Below are 13033 nucleotides of genomic sequence, written 5' to 3'. Positions count from 1 at the left end.
GGCTGCGGTCTGAGTCCCTGGCTGTCACCCTGTTCCCCAGGATGGTTTGGGGCACCTCTTTGTCAGCGGGCAGCGGGTAGAAGGAAGAGCCAGGCCCTTCCCATCACTTCTCAGCTGGGCAGGGGATCGGGAGCCTGGGGGGGGGGGCGGTGTGGGCCGATGCGGGGCAGGACAGGACGGAGCGGGGACACAGCAGGTGGAGCTGTTCACCCGGGGGGCCCGGAGTGGGCAGGGCGGGAGCCGAACACAGAATCCAGCTGGGGCACAGCAGTCTTCAGAACTTGCTCCAAGGGGCCCAGTCCAGAAAGGGATTTAAATTCGGATTTCCTGCCAGGTTTCGAAGCGTCGGTTAATTTCCTTCTCTTTCTATTTGGCTCCAAATCCCGCGTCCTCGCTCGCGCACGGCATCTGTGGGCATGTTGAGATCCGGCCTCACGGAGACGATCGATAATCTAATGGGGAACTTCCCAGCACATTTCTGATGAAGCAAAACCCATTTCTGACCGAGCCAGATGGGGACTGGAGGGACGAAGCTTACAGAATAAATCCTGGAAAGTAGCTCTGATGGAATCACATTCTGCCTCTAATTGATCTTCTGCTTTTTCAAGGAAAAGGAAATTAACATCCAGCGTGCGGTTTTCCTCAGAAAAACCCGATTCCCCGCTGCGGAGTCACAGGGCTCAGGTCCGTGGGCCCGGGGCCCCTGCTCAGCCTGCGGCATCACCTTGACGTTTCCTAGAAACTAACTTTGCCGTCCACACCTGGGTACCTGCAGCGCCCGCCCGGAGGTGCCGGGGACCCACCCCTCCCCATGTCCTCCCTGTGTCTCCTCTTCAGCTCTTACAGGGGACTCCACCCACATGCAGCCAGTGCGCCGGCTGGTGCACCAGGGTTAACACAGCTGGCCGTGGGGTCGATTCAGAACTGGAATCCAGGGCGCCGACCAAACCCTTCCTGCCCTCCTCCATGTGTCAACACACAATGAGTTGTCTGCAAACACACATGTGTGCTGAAGGTGAGCTGTAGATTTTCTGATAGAAGTTACTGGAAGGGGTGGCGGGGGGTGGGGCGCTGGGTGGCTCAGAAGTTGAGCATCTGCCTTCAGCCCAGGGCGTGACCCTGGGGTCCTGGGATCAAGTCCCACGTCGGGCTCCCTGCATGGAGCCTGCTTCCCCCTTTGCCTGTGTCTCTGCCTCTCTCTGTGTCTCTCATGAATAAATAAATAAAATCCTAAAAAAAAAAAAAAAAAAAGTGCCTGGACTGGCCATCTGGGGGCAAGTGTCTGCCTGTGTGTAGACACGTGCTCACTCCAGCTGTCTGGGTCCTGAGCGCCATACACCTGTTGACTAATCTCCGTTGTGGAGATGGATGTGCTGGGCCGCGGGAAGGGGTGCTGGGCCGAGAGTAGAAGCCCTGTGCCCCGTCTTCCAGATCCAGGCGGGACTTACGTGAGTGGCTCTGCTGGAAGGTCTGCGTCCTACAAGGAGAGGTCTGAGGACGTTCGCCTCACCCCCCGAGTGGTGACAGTTGGATGTGGCCCAGCCCTGAGTGCTGGCGGGAGAAGAGGCCGCCGTGCTTGCTAGCTCCTAACATTCGGGGCCTCACCACCTGGAGTCCAGGTCACACGGGCATCCCCCTGTTCCTTCCAGGGGCCGCAGAGGGATTGTCATTGTGTCATTTTACAGAGGAGGAGGCGGCCCTGGGGTCAGACAGCCCAGCCCTGGGGACTCCAGATCCTTCCCTTCCTCACCTGTGAAATGGGGGTAACAGGGTCACCTTGCTTATAGGGCTGGTAGGACTAAATCAGTCCCTGGGTGGAGGCAGCAGCAGAGGCAGGTGGGCTGTTGTGCTTCTGTCTTTGGGATAGTGTGTAAGGCATGTGGTAGAAAAGCCAGTGTCAGCCCACGTGCCACACCTCACGGCCCCGTGTTCCAGTGTAGACGCACGTCTGCAGCCCTGGAGACGGTGGGGAGGGTCTGGGAGGCGGCCACGGAGCCCACCCAGGTGTGCTGCCTCCTTCTCAGCCCCCGGGTCGGGGGAGACCCAGCGAGGTGCTGCTTCCGCTCCGGGCAGCAGTGTCGGGGGGTGGCAGCGGGTCCGGGACTGAGGCGGGGGCCAAGGGGCGCGCAGGTCAGCGAGGGCCTCTCGCTTCCCAGGACGCGGCCCTCTGGCTAACTCTGCCGTGGAAAGTGGGGCCGAGGGCAAGGCTCTCTTGTCAATGAGATGAGGAGTCACAGTCATCGGAGGAGAGGCCCGGCGGGGTGGAACCAGCCTGGCTACCTCTGGAAGCATCCGTAAGTTCAGACGCGGGCGGATGCTGAGCCGGGTCCCCGAGAGCCCAGCAGGGCTGTGTGGGGTGACCGCTCTGACGCGCGGCCCGCACCCCGTGGACGCATCTGTCTGTCTCCTGCGGGACTCAGGCTGCATTTGGAATCAGACTTTAGGGACACCGTGGAGTTTCTGTTTCCTGCGGTCGGGCACAAAGATGAGGCCCGCAGCGTAATTCCACGGGACGAAGGCGAAGGAAATAAAACAGTGTGGAGGCCGGCGGGGGGGGGGGGGCGGCACGGACACCTGCAGGTGCTGCACTTAGTGGCCGCAGAAAGGGTTTCAGAGCCCGGCCAGGAATCCCGGGCAGCTGCGCGCAGGAAAAGTGTGCGTTCAGCAGAACCCAGCCTCACCGCTGCGGAGTGGTTTTAAATGTCTTTTCCCTCATAACTAGATTATTCAGTACAATGTCATTTGCTGCCACTGACATTTTCTTTAAAGTCATAAAGGCCTACATAGTAATAAAAGAGCCCGGAATAAAATTAGGAATATCATGTATAAATTATCTTTAACCTTAGCTTCATTTGGACTGTGACTTTTTAGACCTGATCAATTTTCATGAAACTATCCACATAAAACTGTGAAAAAATGTTTGATCCCTGGCTCTCGTGCCGGCAGTGGCCACAAGGCTGGTGCCGCGCTTCTACTTAATGGTGCTGTTGGTACCGGTCTCTGCGGGCGGCTCGGGAAAGCGGGGGATAATTTTGAATTTAATGTAATTTCCCAGAGCATTGTTAGGGAAAACATCTCTGCCGATATGCATATTTTATACAAGTGCTGTGTAGTCAAGGACATTTAGCAACTTACTAAATTTTCTGGTTAGTTGGAAACGCTATTCGCTCACGTACCCGGGGCTTCGCGGGGGTAAGTGGGGCCCGGCGACCGTTGTCTCCGCTCCCCCCATCACACGACGGGCCACGGGGGCTTCCCTGCAGAGCCTCCAGCCCGGGCCCACGAGGTGGGTGGGGACGCACGAGCGGAGGCCACCAGTCTGTCCTGCTGTGTCGGGCATGGCCGGTGCTGGCCTGTCCGGACGTCCTCGGTGGATCTGGAGCCTCCCACGAGGACTCTTCGAGGCCGTATTTGTTTCTGCAGCAAAGTTGGCCACGGTGCTTCCTCGGCTCTCCTGAGAATACCAGCTTGGAAAACCTCCAAGTGGGAGGGAAGGTGTCCTGTGCCCATGGGGTCCCCAGCTCAGTGCTGGGAATTAGCTGTTTCCTAGATCCCCAGAGGGTGCGTTGGCCCTTCCAGGACTTTCCCAAGGCTCCAGAATGTCTGCAGAGCCTTGCTGAGCCCTCCTGGGGCCGCCTTCTTCTCCCCTCCGCACATGGGGCTGCCCACGGTGATGGGGGACCAGGCCTGCCGTCCGTGCGTGCCAGTGGCACCTGCCCCTGCCGACCCAACCCTCACCTGCCGAGGTCTTCACGCGGTGACTGGGGCCCGAGGAGTCTGAGGTCAGTAGGTACAAAGCAAATGGAATATTAGCCATTACTCCCCTCGTAATCTGAACATTACGTTTATAGACCTTTCATCCAGACGGTTCCCAGAGGGCATTTGCAAATTTAACAAACTGTGGCCGAGCCGTCCAGCCACCTCTCAGGTGAACGATCGTAATCGCTGAACCGTGCCGCCTCCCCGGCCCCTGCGCAAGATGCTGGAGCCCAAGTTCAAAGCGGGGACCTGCGGCGGCCCACGGAGCCCGGCACACGCCGCTGCTCCTTCCAAAGTCCTCAGCAGTGTCTGTGACTCTTCAGCCCCTTAGCCTGGTAGGGAACCACCGTCGCGATCACCTGTCACATGAAAGCAGAACGATGTCCGTCCCCTGCACCCAACTCCGCTGCATGTTCTCCCTCCCCGGGCGTGGATGCTCTTCTCTGCTCTCAAGTCTCTGGGGTAACGTCTCTGGGCTGATTGCAGGGGTACCCGGCCCCAGGAAAAGGCTGTGAGGTCCAGTGTTCCCTGTGGCTTCAGGGAACCCCGCCCACCGCTGTACACTCACTGGCTGTCAGGCGTGTTTGGTGTCCCTGAGAGACAGCGACTCTGGGACAAGGCTGCACGCCATGAATGCCCAGGATGGGATGCTCGGGGGCTCGGGGGGCATGACACGGAACAGTTGGAGGACTGTCTTCACCCATCCACCCCCCACCCCCCGGGCTTGGATTATACGGGGCTGGGTGTCTCCCCCAGGATGCCCCACCGAATCAGTAGAACTCCAAGTGGATTTCCTCGGGGCGTTCTTCATCAAAGATGCCCCAGCGTAGGAGCCAGCGGCTGCATAGACCTCCCCTCGGGTCTCACTCCGATCTGCGGGTGAGGGGCCGGGCCCCAGACATCACCCGGCTCCTTCCAGAGGCAGATCCCCGCTGTGCCCTGGGGCCTCATGCTCTCTCTCTCTCTCTCTGTCTCACACACACACACACACACGCACACGCACACCTGTCTCCACCCGAGGCTAGTGCAGAGGCTAATCGCTGGCCCAGGACTCTACAGGTAGGTGAGACGCCCCCTCTGGGCCAGGCCCCCGTCAAGGCTACAGCTGTTTCCTTGGTTTCCTTGCAGCATGCCACAGCCTGACCTGGCCCTGGGGAGCGCCTGGGACATGGGCCGGGGTGGAATGGCTGGGGCAGGTGGAGGCACGCTGTCGGGAATTGGCCCCCCCGGTACAGGCCCCACAGCCTGACGGGAGGTCAGCTGGGAGCTGGGAGCTGACCTCGCATCAGCTCGTATAATTATTTTGTCCAGGTCATTAGGGAGACTCTGACCTAAGGAGACGTGGTTTTCAAAGAGGTGCTGGGGTGGGGGGTGGCCTGGGGAGCAGTGGCCCTGGGTGCCTCACACAGCAGTCGGTCCCATGGAGCATGTGGGAAGGGGAGCCACCCGAAGCCATGGATGCCCACGACTCATACATCCTTCCAATGGAATCTTCTCGATTCCCCACCAGAAACTCCCGACTCTGGTGGATCATCTCTATGCGGAGCTACTGCACAATGGCCGGACGGCTTGGGGGCTTCAAGTACACGTGCAAGAATCCAAGCAGGGCACCAGGCTTCCAAGCTTGGCGCCTGATCCCAGGACTGAGATCCAAGCCCTCAATTTCCTTACCCATAAAATGGGAATATGGTTTTTCCCTGGAGGGTGTGTGAATCAGGACAGCACCGGCAACCGTGTCTGGGTCCCGGTCGCTTGGTACCCATGAGGACGTGTGCCGGACTCATAGCAAATTCTCCGTTTGCTGAACGAAGCTGACCTTTGCCACCCAGTCAGGACCCTGTGTGCCCTGACCTGTCCTGGTGGGATGGGTGCAGGGATGGCTGAGGTGGCCTGAGGGATGCGACCCTCTCCTTGACGGGGCCGGCCCCCTTCCCCAGGGGGTTTGGGCTGGAGTTGACAGACATGCATAATAGAAGTCTGCAGAAGGCTCCGAGAGGAGGCTGGCCCCTCCCCCTAGGATGCAAGAAAATTGAAGCGTGCTGGGTGGTGGCTCACATTCTGGATTTAATTGTCCTTGAAATTGTTGCATCCTGGGGAGGCCTTTGCCTAGATTTGGGTTGTCCTTGAAAAGGGGACCCCACAACTCCACATCTCTGTGATTAATAAAAGATGCAGGCCCCTCCACAAGTCCCCCACGTGCCGCAGGACCGTCCCGCACGTCTGATGCTCTAGAGGAGGCCACTTCGAAGGGCGGAGCTGCCTTCCCTCGGCTCCGCATCTTTCTTCTCTCCCCGTTCAGCTGTGGGCCCTGCTCTCTGGGAGCCCAGAGGAGTCCCCAGTGGGCCAGCCTGGTCAGGTCAAGTCTGCCGTCTTGGCTTTCCTTCTGGGCCCCTGCTGTCTGGTAGCCTGCCTTCCTGCTTCTGGCTGCACCCTCCAGCCCTCATCCATAGCTACCCTGGGGCTGCCCTCCTCATCCCCTACTCTGAGTGGGTTCCAGCCACTGGGGCTCATCAGCCCTTGAAGGACGAATGGGCCTGAATTCTGTACAGGTCCTCATGGAGCTTGAGGTTGTGAATGTAGCAATGTCACCATCGTCATTGCTGGGGGAAGTTCTGGACTCAGATGCAGCCTAAGTCTCTTCTACCGATGACTCCCACACCAGGCTGGCTGTGGGAGTCGCTGGTTCCACTCACAAGAGCCGGAGCTTCCACTCCTGCCGCAGAGCCCAGATCCCACATCTCCCCGGCAAGGCCTCTGTGGCCCGGGGTGTAGATTGGTCACTCTGTCTCCCCCTGCAGCTTTGATCCAAACTGGAGGTTACTTAATCTCTTCTCTGTCCCTGGACTTTACCCCCACCCTCACCCAGAGGATGCAACTGCGCCTGCACCCATTCACTGGACTGTACGTGGCCATGAGGTACACCTTGCGTTTACAGAATGTGCTGTGAAATTGCCCTGTGGATTGTAGTGGCTGCACCTCAGAAACACCTGTGGCATTCTTTAAAAAATACAGATGTCGGGCAGCCCTGGTAGCTCAGCGGTTTAGCACCTTCAGCCCAGGGTGTGATCCTGGAGACCCAGGATCGAGTCCCACGTCGGGCTCCCTGCATGGAGCCTGCTTCTCCCTCTGCCTGTGTTTCTGCCTCTCTCTCTACCTGTGTCTTTCATGAATAAATAAATAAAATATTTTTTAAAAAATACAGATGTCCTGGCCGTGTGCTCAAATTTAGGCTGCAACTTAGCGCTGTTTTGGAGAAGGTCATGCTAACTTAGTGCCAATAAAGTTCTGTTGTCTCACACCAACTACTCCTCTGTAGTAGGATCATTCCTTTCAGGGAGGAAAGACTGTTGTCTGAACAAATATGATGCTGTAGATTTCTCCCTGGTGCCAACATACTGAACACCAGTCACTGGCCAATGACTTTTTTTTGGGAGACACCGTGACATCATCAACAATGATGGGGTCAAATAAATAAAAGCCATGTTAATTTCAAGGTCCATTAAAACTCCAGTTTTTTTAAAAAAATCAATATTTTTTGAACATAAACGGGAAAAATTGGTAGGAGACGAAATTGTATTTTAAGCTTTTAAGTCTAGAATCAGCAAGGGATGAGAATATGGGCAAAAAAAAAAAAAAATCCTAAAACTCAACTCTTGAGTATTTGATAATTTCCCTCGGAAATGCTACGAACAAGAATAGGTTATTTAAGATAATAGTTTATTGAGGCAAACGATGTCGCAGCTGTTGGACTGTAATGGGAAATCAGCTTTTGCCAGTGGAGACGTGTGATGTCGTAGGAGCTGCGAGCGAATCAGGAGATGTTTGTCCATCAGTGTGCATCTGCTCTTCAGAGAAGAGGAACTGGACTTGTGTCCACTATCGTGCTCCGATTCGGCTACACTTCTCCAGTGGCCAAATGACACCTTCAGTGGATGACAAAATCAATGCTGGACCAGGAGAGAAAGAAAAAAAAAAAAAAAAAAAGCCTGGCATCCTGCAGGATTTCCATCTATCTGGATGGAAACTATTGTAAAACTCTTCTGTGCTCTTTGAAAAACACTTTATTGCAACCTTTTGGTTGTTGGAGGTTTCCCTTGTGTGGCCATGGTACATCACCATGCACAGAGCGTGCCAGGTGTGGACTCCAATCCATGCTCTCTGGAAGCCCAGCCAACCCCCCAGGGGCCAAGTAAGGACTGAGTCAGGCTTGAGTGATATCTTGGGTTACTTGACAGAAAAAAAATTTTCCTTTTTCTTGACAGTTCACAACCCATAAGAGTTAAGACTTGCAACTCAAAACAACTCCTTAAAAGAAAAGCAAAACAAAACTATTTTGTGTTACCCAGCTTTCTGCTCCTTTTGGGAATGGAAACAAGGAGCATTTGTTTTAATAAAGCTAAAGCTGGTTTAGGTTTTTAATAATTTAAATGATTAATATTTATTCTTAATTATTTTTTAAAAAAATATTTATTTATTGTAGAGAGAGAGAGAAAGAGAGACAGAGAGAGCAGAGGTGGAGGGGCAGAGGAGAGGGAGAGGGAATCTCAAGCAGACTCCTCACTGAGCGTAGAGCCCAATGCGGGGCTCATCTCACGACCCTGAAATCATGACTTGACCTGAAACCAAGAGTCAGATGCTCAACCAGGTGCAGAACCACCCAGGCGCCCCTTAAAGTAAGTCTTCAGGTCTATCCCACCAGCAGCCACATTGCATTAATGGAAAGAAGAAATTGCAGAGCTGACCCAAGTGGACTTTGTCTTATTGGTCACGTATGGCGTCAGGCATGGCTTCCTGAACCCTAATCATGCTGAGGCACCAAAAGGTGTTCCTGGTGCCTGAGTTTGCAGACAAGTTCCAGGAGCCTCCTCCGCCCTCTGATAGGTGGCCTCTGCAGAAACTTGTCTGTTTTGTCCAAACCATCCTATCACTTCTGGGACTAGATCGCATCTTTGTTCGAAAAGGCTCTGTCCCATGCAGTTTGCGTCCAGAGGAATGAACCAGGTCCAACTTCATTTCCCACCAAACTGGGAGAAGGCATGGCCAGGCCTTTGGGGCACATTTTCCTTTCTTTGTTTTGGTAAAGACTTTTTTTTTTTTTTTAAGATTTTATTTATTTATTTGACAGAGAGAGAGAGAGAGAGAGAGAGAGAGCACAAGCAGGGGGAGCAAGAGACAGAGAAGCAAGAGACAGAGAAGCAAGGAGCCCAATGAGGGGCTCAATCCCAGTACCCCGAGATCATGACCTGAGCCAAAGGCAGATGCTTAACCATTTGAGCCCCCCAAGAGTTCCTCCTTCCACCTACTGTTGGAGAGTCCTCGTGTGACCTAATTGATTCAGGCTGAGTTGGCCCCTCCCAGCTACACTGGCAACGCTCATCTTTCTGCAGAAAGTGCCCCACCTGAGATGGGAATTCCTTCAGCGGCTTATTGGTGAGCGCCTGGCTTTTCTCCCCTCTCACAGCGATGCCACTTCCAGACCCGATCATTGCTGCCAGGAGATCTGGCCAAGGTGGGCTTGCTCGCTTCTTTGGCTCATGCCCATCTCCAGGTCCTCGTGCAGGTGCCCGGGTTTTCTCCTCCTCTGTCCCGGTGTCGCCGCCTCTCTGTAGGGCATCAGGGCCGGTCAGAACGCGAGACCTTTGGCGGGCCGCCCGCATGTCTTTTCAATCAGAAGTTCGGTTTTCTTTGGGATTTTGCATTTGTCACCAACAGTTTCAACAGCTGGTTGTCCAGGGCAAGGCTGGGCTGTGTCAGCCCCGGTGCCAGGAGTGGTTGGTGAGGACACACGAAAGACAGCGCTAATTGTTCCAATCCAATCCCCTGAACTCAGGAGGGAGAAGTCCCGCTTCCTTAGGTTTCCTTTAAGGCTTGCCTTAAACATTTCGCAGGGGGAGGAGGGACATTTTAGCAATGCTTAGATTCCAAAGAGCAGATGTTTTTGAACAATTCCCTCCAAATGGTAATCCTGAACTTTGATAATTAGGTGCAGATGATAAGATCGCGCACAAGAAACCAGTGTATTTTACTATCCTTGGATTTCAGTCCGATCGAATCCTTGCGTTTCTCTGCGCTCAGATTGCCTCTGAAGTCAGTGGGGCACCCCTGACAAAGGGGGGAGACTCGAAGATAAAAGGGAAAGGCTGATTTTCAAAGCCAATCCATGTCCACGTCCATGGGATGCAAACCAAAGTTTGGAGAGAAAAGAAGTGGTGTGTGTGGGCGTGGATGGGATTTTCTTAATCTGGGAAACTGGTTCAGGCCCATGAAACATTTCATCAAACGCTAATGCGAAACCGATGTGCTCATCAATATTTATGTCCTCCCAACTGGTTGGGGGCCCCGCAGCCCCCTCCCTTGTCTTACCAGTCCAGCCAAATAGTCCCGCAAAGGAAACAGTGGAACCAAAGAACGCAGTATGGCCTTCGAGTGCTTTCTTTCTATAAACACGCTTTCTATCTTTCTTGTAGCTGTTTATCTTTCACGACATATTTGCCTTCCCCCTCAACCACCCCAAAACTGGAAACACTTACCGAGTACTTACAAACCCCGTCCATGCCCTTCATCCCACCCCCAGTGGCTGAAGTTCATGAGAAGTGGGAAGAGAAGTGGCCACTGGGCTGCGTGGACCTTCTCTCCCTCAGCGTCACAGCAGCCCTGAGAAATGGGTGCGGTGATGATGGTCCTTCTCTTCTAGGCGAGGACCCTGAGCTTCCCAGAGCATCAGTACCTTCTACTAGCTGGCACACCCGGATCTGGACTTTTCTGGAGGACATCAGAGTCCTACCCACCCCCAGGCCTCCTGCAAGCTCACAGCAGGCCCGTGTTGGTCTCGCATGGCTCAGCCTGCCTGGAGACTGCAGGTGCACGTCCTCCTTCTCTCTTCCAGGCTAGGGGTGCTCAGGAGCACCTCATACCACCTAGTAATAAAACAGTTACCTGGGCATCTTCTCTGCTAGATCGTATGTCTCCAGTGGGCAGGATGAAGTTGGGTCTGAATGATACCTGGGCCTGGTAATCTTCCCAGGAGGCACCGGGGAAATGTTAGTTGAAAGAGGAGGGAGGAAGGGGCTGAGGAGGTGGGAGGCAGCCAAGTGTCCCAGATCACCTGCTGCTCAGGTGCCCTGAGTGGGTGGAGACCCCATTGTGGAGGCTCCTTGCACCATAAAAGGGAGTCCCTGTCTCTGTGTTGTCCAGAGCATGTCCCCAGGAGGAACTGCTTCTTTAGAAGTCACCCCTTTGCCTTGTTTTACACCATGTCCATGATCTCAAAACTTCCAAGCTTGATTTTATAAACCTAGAGGGAGAAAGGAACCCAGCCAAACCTGAGGCTCATTACTCACAGAAACTAATTTTTAAATACACAATTCTAGCATAAATTTACATATAAAGAAGGATCTTGGTAGGGGGAAAAATCCTGTTATCATAACATTGTGGTTGGCATAGGAAACCACAGGAGGCGCGTATGCAGAAGTTATGGTTGCTCAGCAACCATAATTGCCCAGTTTAATGCCTAAGCGGATAGACTGATGGCTGGAGTAGCATGGGGAAGACCCCAGTCTTCCACCACTGGAGGCGGGAGGCGATCCCTCAGCCCTCCCAGACGTCAATGGGGAGGCTAATCATTGAGCGGATGGAAACGTGCCGGGGCCTTTGTGGTCCTGCACGGCCACGCGGCAGTTACCCGCGCCCACCGACGGAACGTTCCCATCCTGCCTCCCCTTGTCCTGGCAGCATCCTGAGCTCTGCAGAACCAGCGGCTTGTCTGCTTGCCCTGCTTCCTTGGGGCAGCAGGGCCGGGGCGAGGACTGGGTTGCAGCCCCCCGCGGGGTGAACCAGGACAGCCACAGCGGACGCCCTCGCAGGTCTCTGGCACAACGTGAGTGGGCGGAGATCGGGGAATGCCCTTCACTCTCAACTGGCGATGAGCTCCGGGAGGAAGGGATCAAGGAAGCCAGCAGCTGGCACCAGGGGGATGAGTGAGGAAACCCGATAGCTATCCATGGCACGGCACCCCCAAATCTGCCCTTCCTCACTTCTCTTACCCTCCGAGCTCTTCGTCCAGCGGCCCTGGAGATGAAATCTGAGCAGCTTCAAGATTCCTAACTGCCAATTCCTGGAATAAGAACGCCCATTCCCACGGACTTTGTAAGCTCACCCTATGCTCTGGCATGAGAAGAATAATCTAGCCAGGAGGATGCCCTGAGGCCCGTTTAATCCTAGGTGGTGTGAGAAGCCCCCCGTGTGTCTCTGGGGGTTCCTGATCCCCCGTGTGCTGGAAGGGAGAGAGCAGGTGCGTCCCACATCTCCAGGCAGGCGGAGCCACCCAAGACCACCACGGGCCTGCCCTGCCGCGACTAGCAGAAGACATGGGGTCAAGGGTAAAGCTCTGAAGTCTCCCCAGAAAAATTCAGCTGTGGGTCTGCCAGTGAGGACAGCTGCTGACCCCCTCAAAAGCCCAGTTTGCTCGTCTGCAGCAAGCGCTCCTGCTACACATCCAGCAGGTTCCGCAAAGGCTGTGACAGAGAGGAGAGAACAAGATGAAGGCTGTCGCTCCTGGTCTGCCTACGTGCGAACGGATGCCCGTCCCACACGTCGACCTCATTAAGCAAAGAACTCGATAAAATCTCGTTTTTGATTCCATCCTTGAATGCTGAAGGGTTTCCCCAAAAGGGGTGCCACGGATGACAGATGGCCTCATCGCGGCGAATATTAATCAGCGGCCTCACCGCTTGCCTGTCTCTTCTGCAGCGCGTGACCCGGTGTGTGGTCGAGTTTGCTGTGACACTTGGGGCCCCCACCTTGCTCTTTCCCATAGGACCCTACCCCGTGGGGTGGGATGGCAACCACGGGAGGCGCCTCCTTCTAGGAGCGCCGCCGAAGGGAAGAAACCAACCCAATGTGCGATTCCGTTGGCCATGGGCCGGAGGAGCCTTGCGGGCTTCTAAATGGGTCAAGGTGAACGTGGGGTCGTGGGGGAAGCCGCCGCTCTTCCCGCCGCCCCCACCAGCCTTCAAACCAGTGTTGCTTTCGGGGGTGCTGGGGAGCTCTTTCGAAGATGTATTTCGGGAAAGGAAAGAGTGGAGCATTCCCGAAGAATAATTTCCACACTCGGGTATTTATTTGTCACGGGCAGACGCATTTACAAAATTCAACCCAGGTCATGATTGGGCTCCCCGTTAATCACGAGGAGGGAGGAGCCAAAGCAGATCCTTACAGAAGGCGCTTGGCTATTCCCAGGCTGAATGACCTGCTTCTTTTCTTGGTTTCGCTGGAG

This window comes from Canis lupus, chromosome 28 (genome assembly GCF_011100685.1).
Source record: "Canis lupus familiaris isolate Mischka breed German Shepherd chromosome 28, alternate assembly UU_Cfam_GSD_1.0, whole genome shotgun sequence".
Taxonomy (NCBI): Eukaryota; Metazoa; Chordata; class Mammalia; order Carnivora; family Canidae; genus Canis; species Canis lupus.
The sequence above is the reverse complement of the archived record's forward strand: the minus strand, read 5'-3'. Positions refer to the sequence as shown.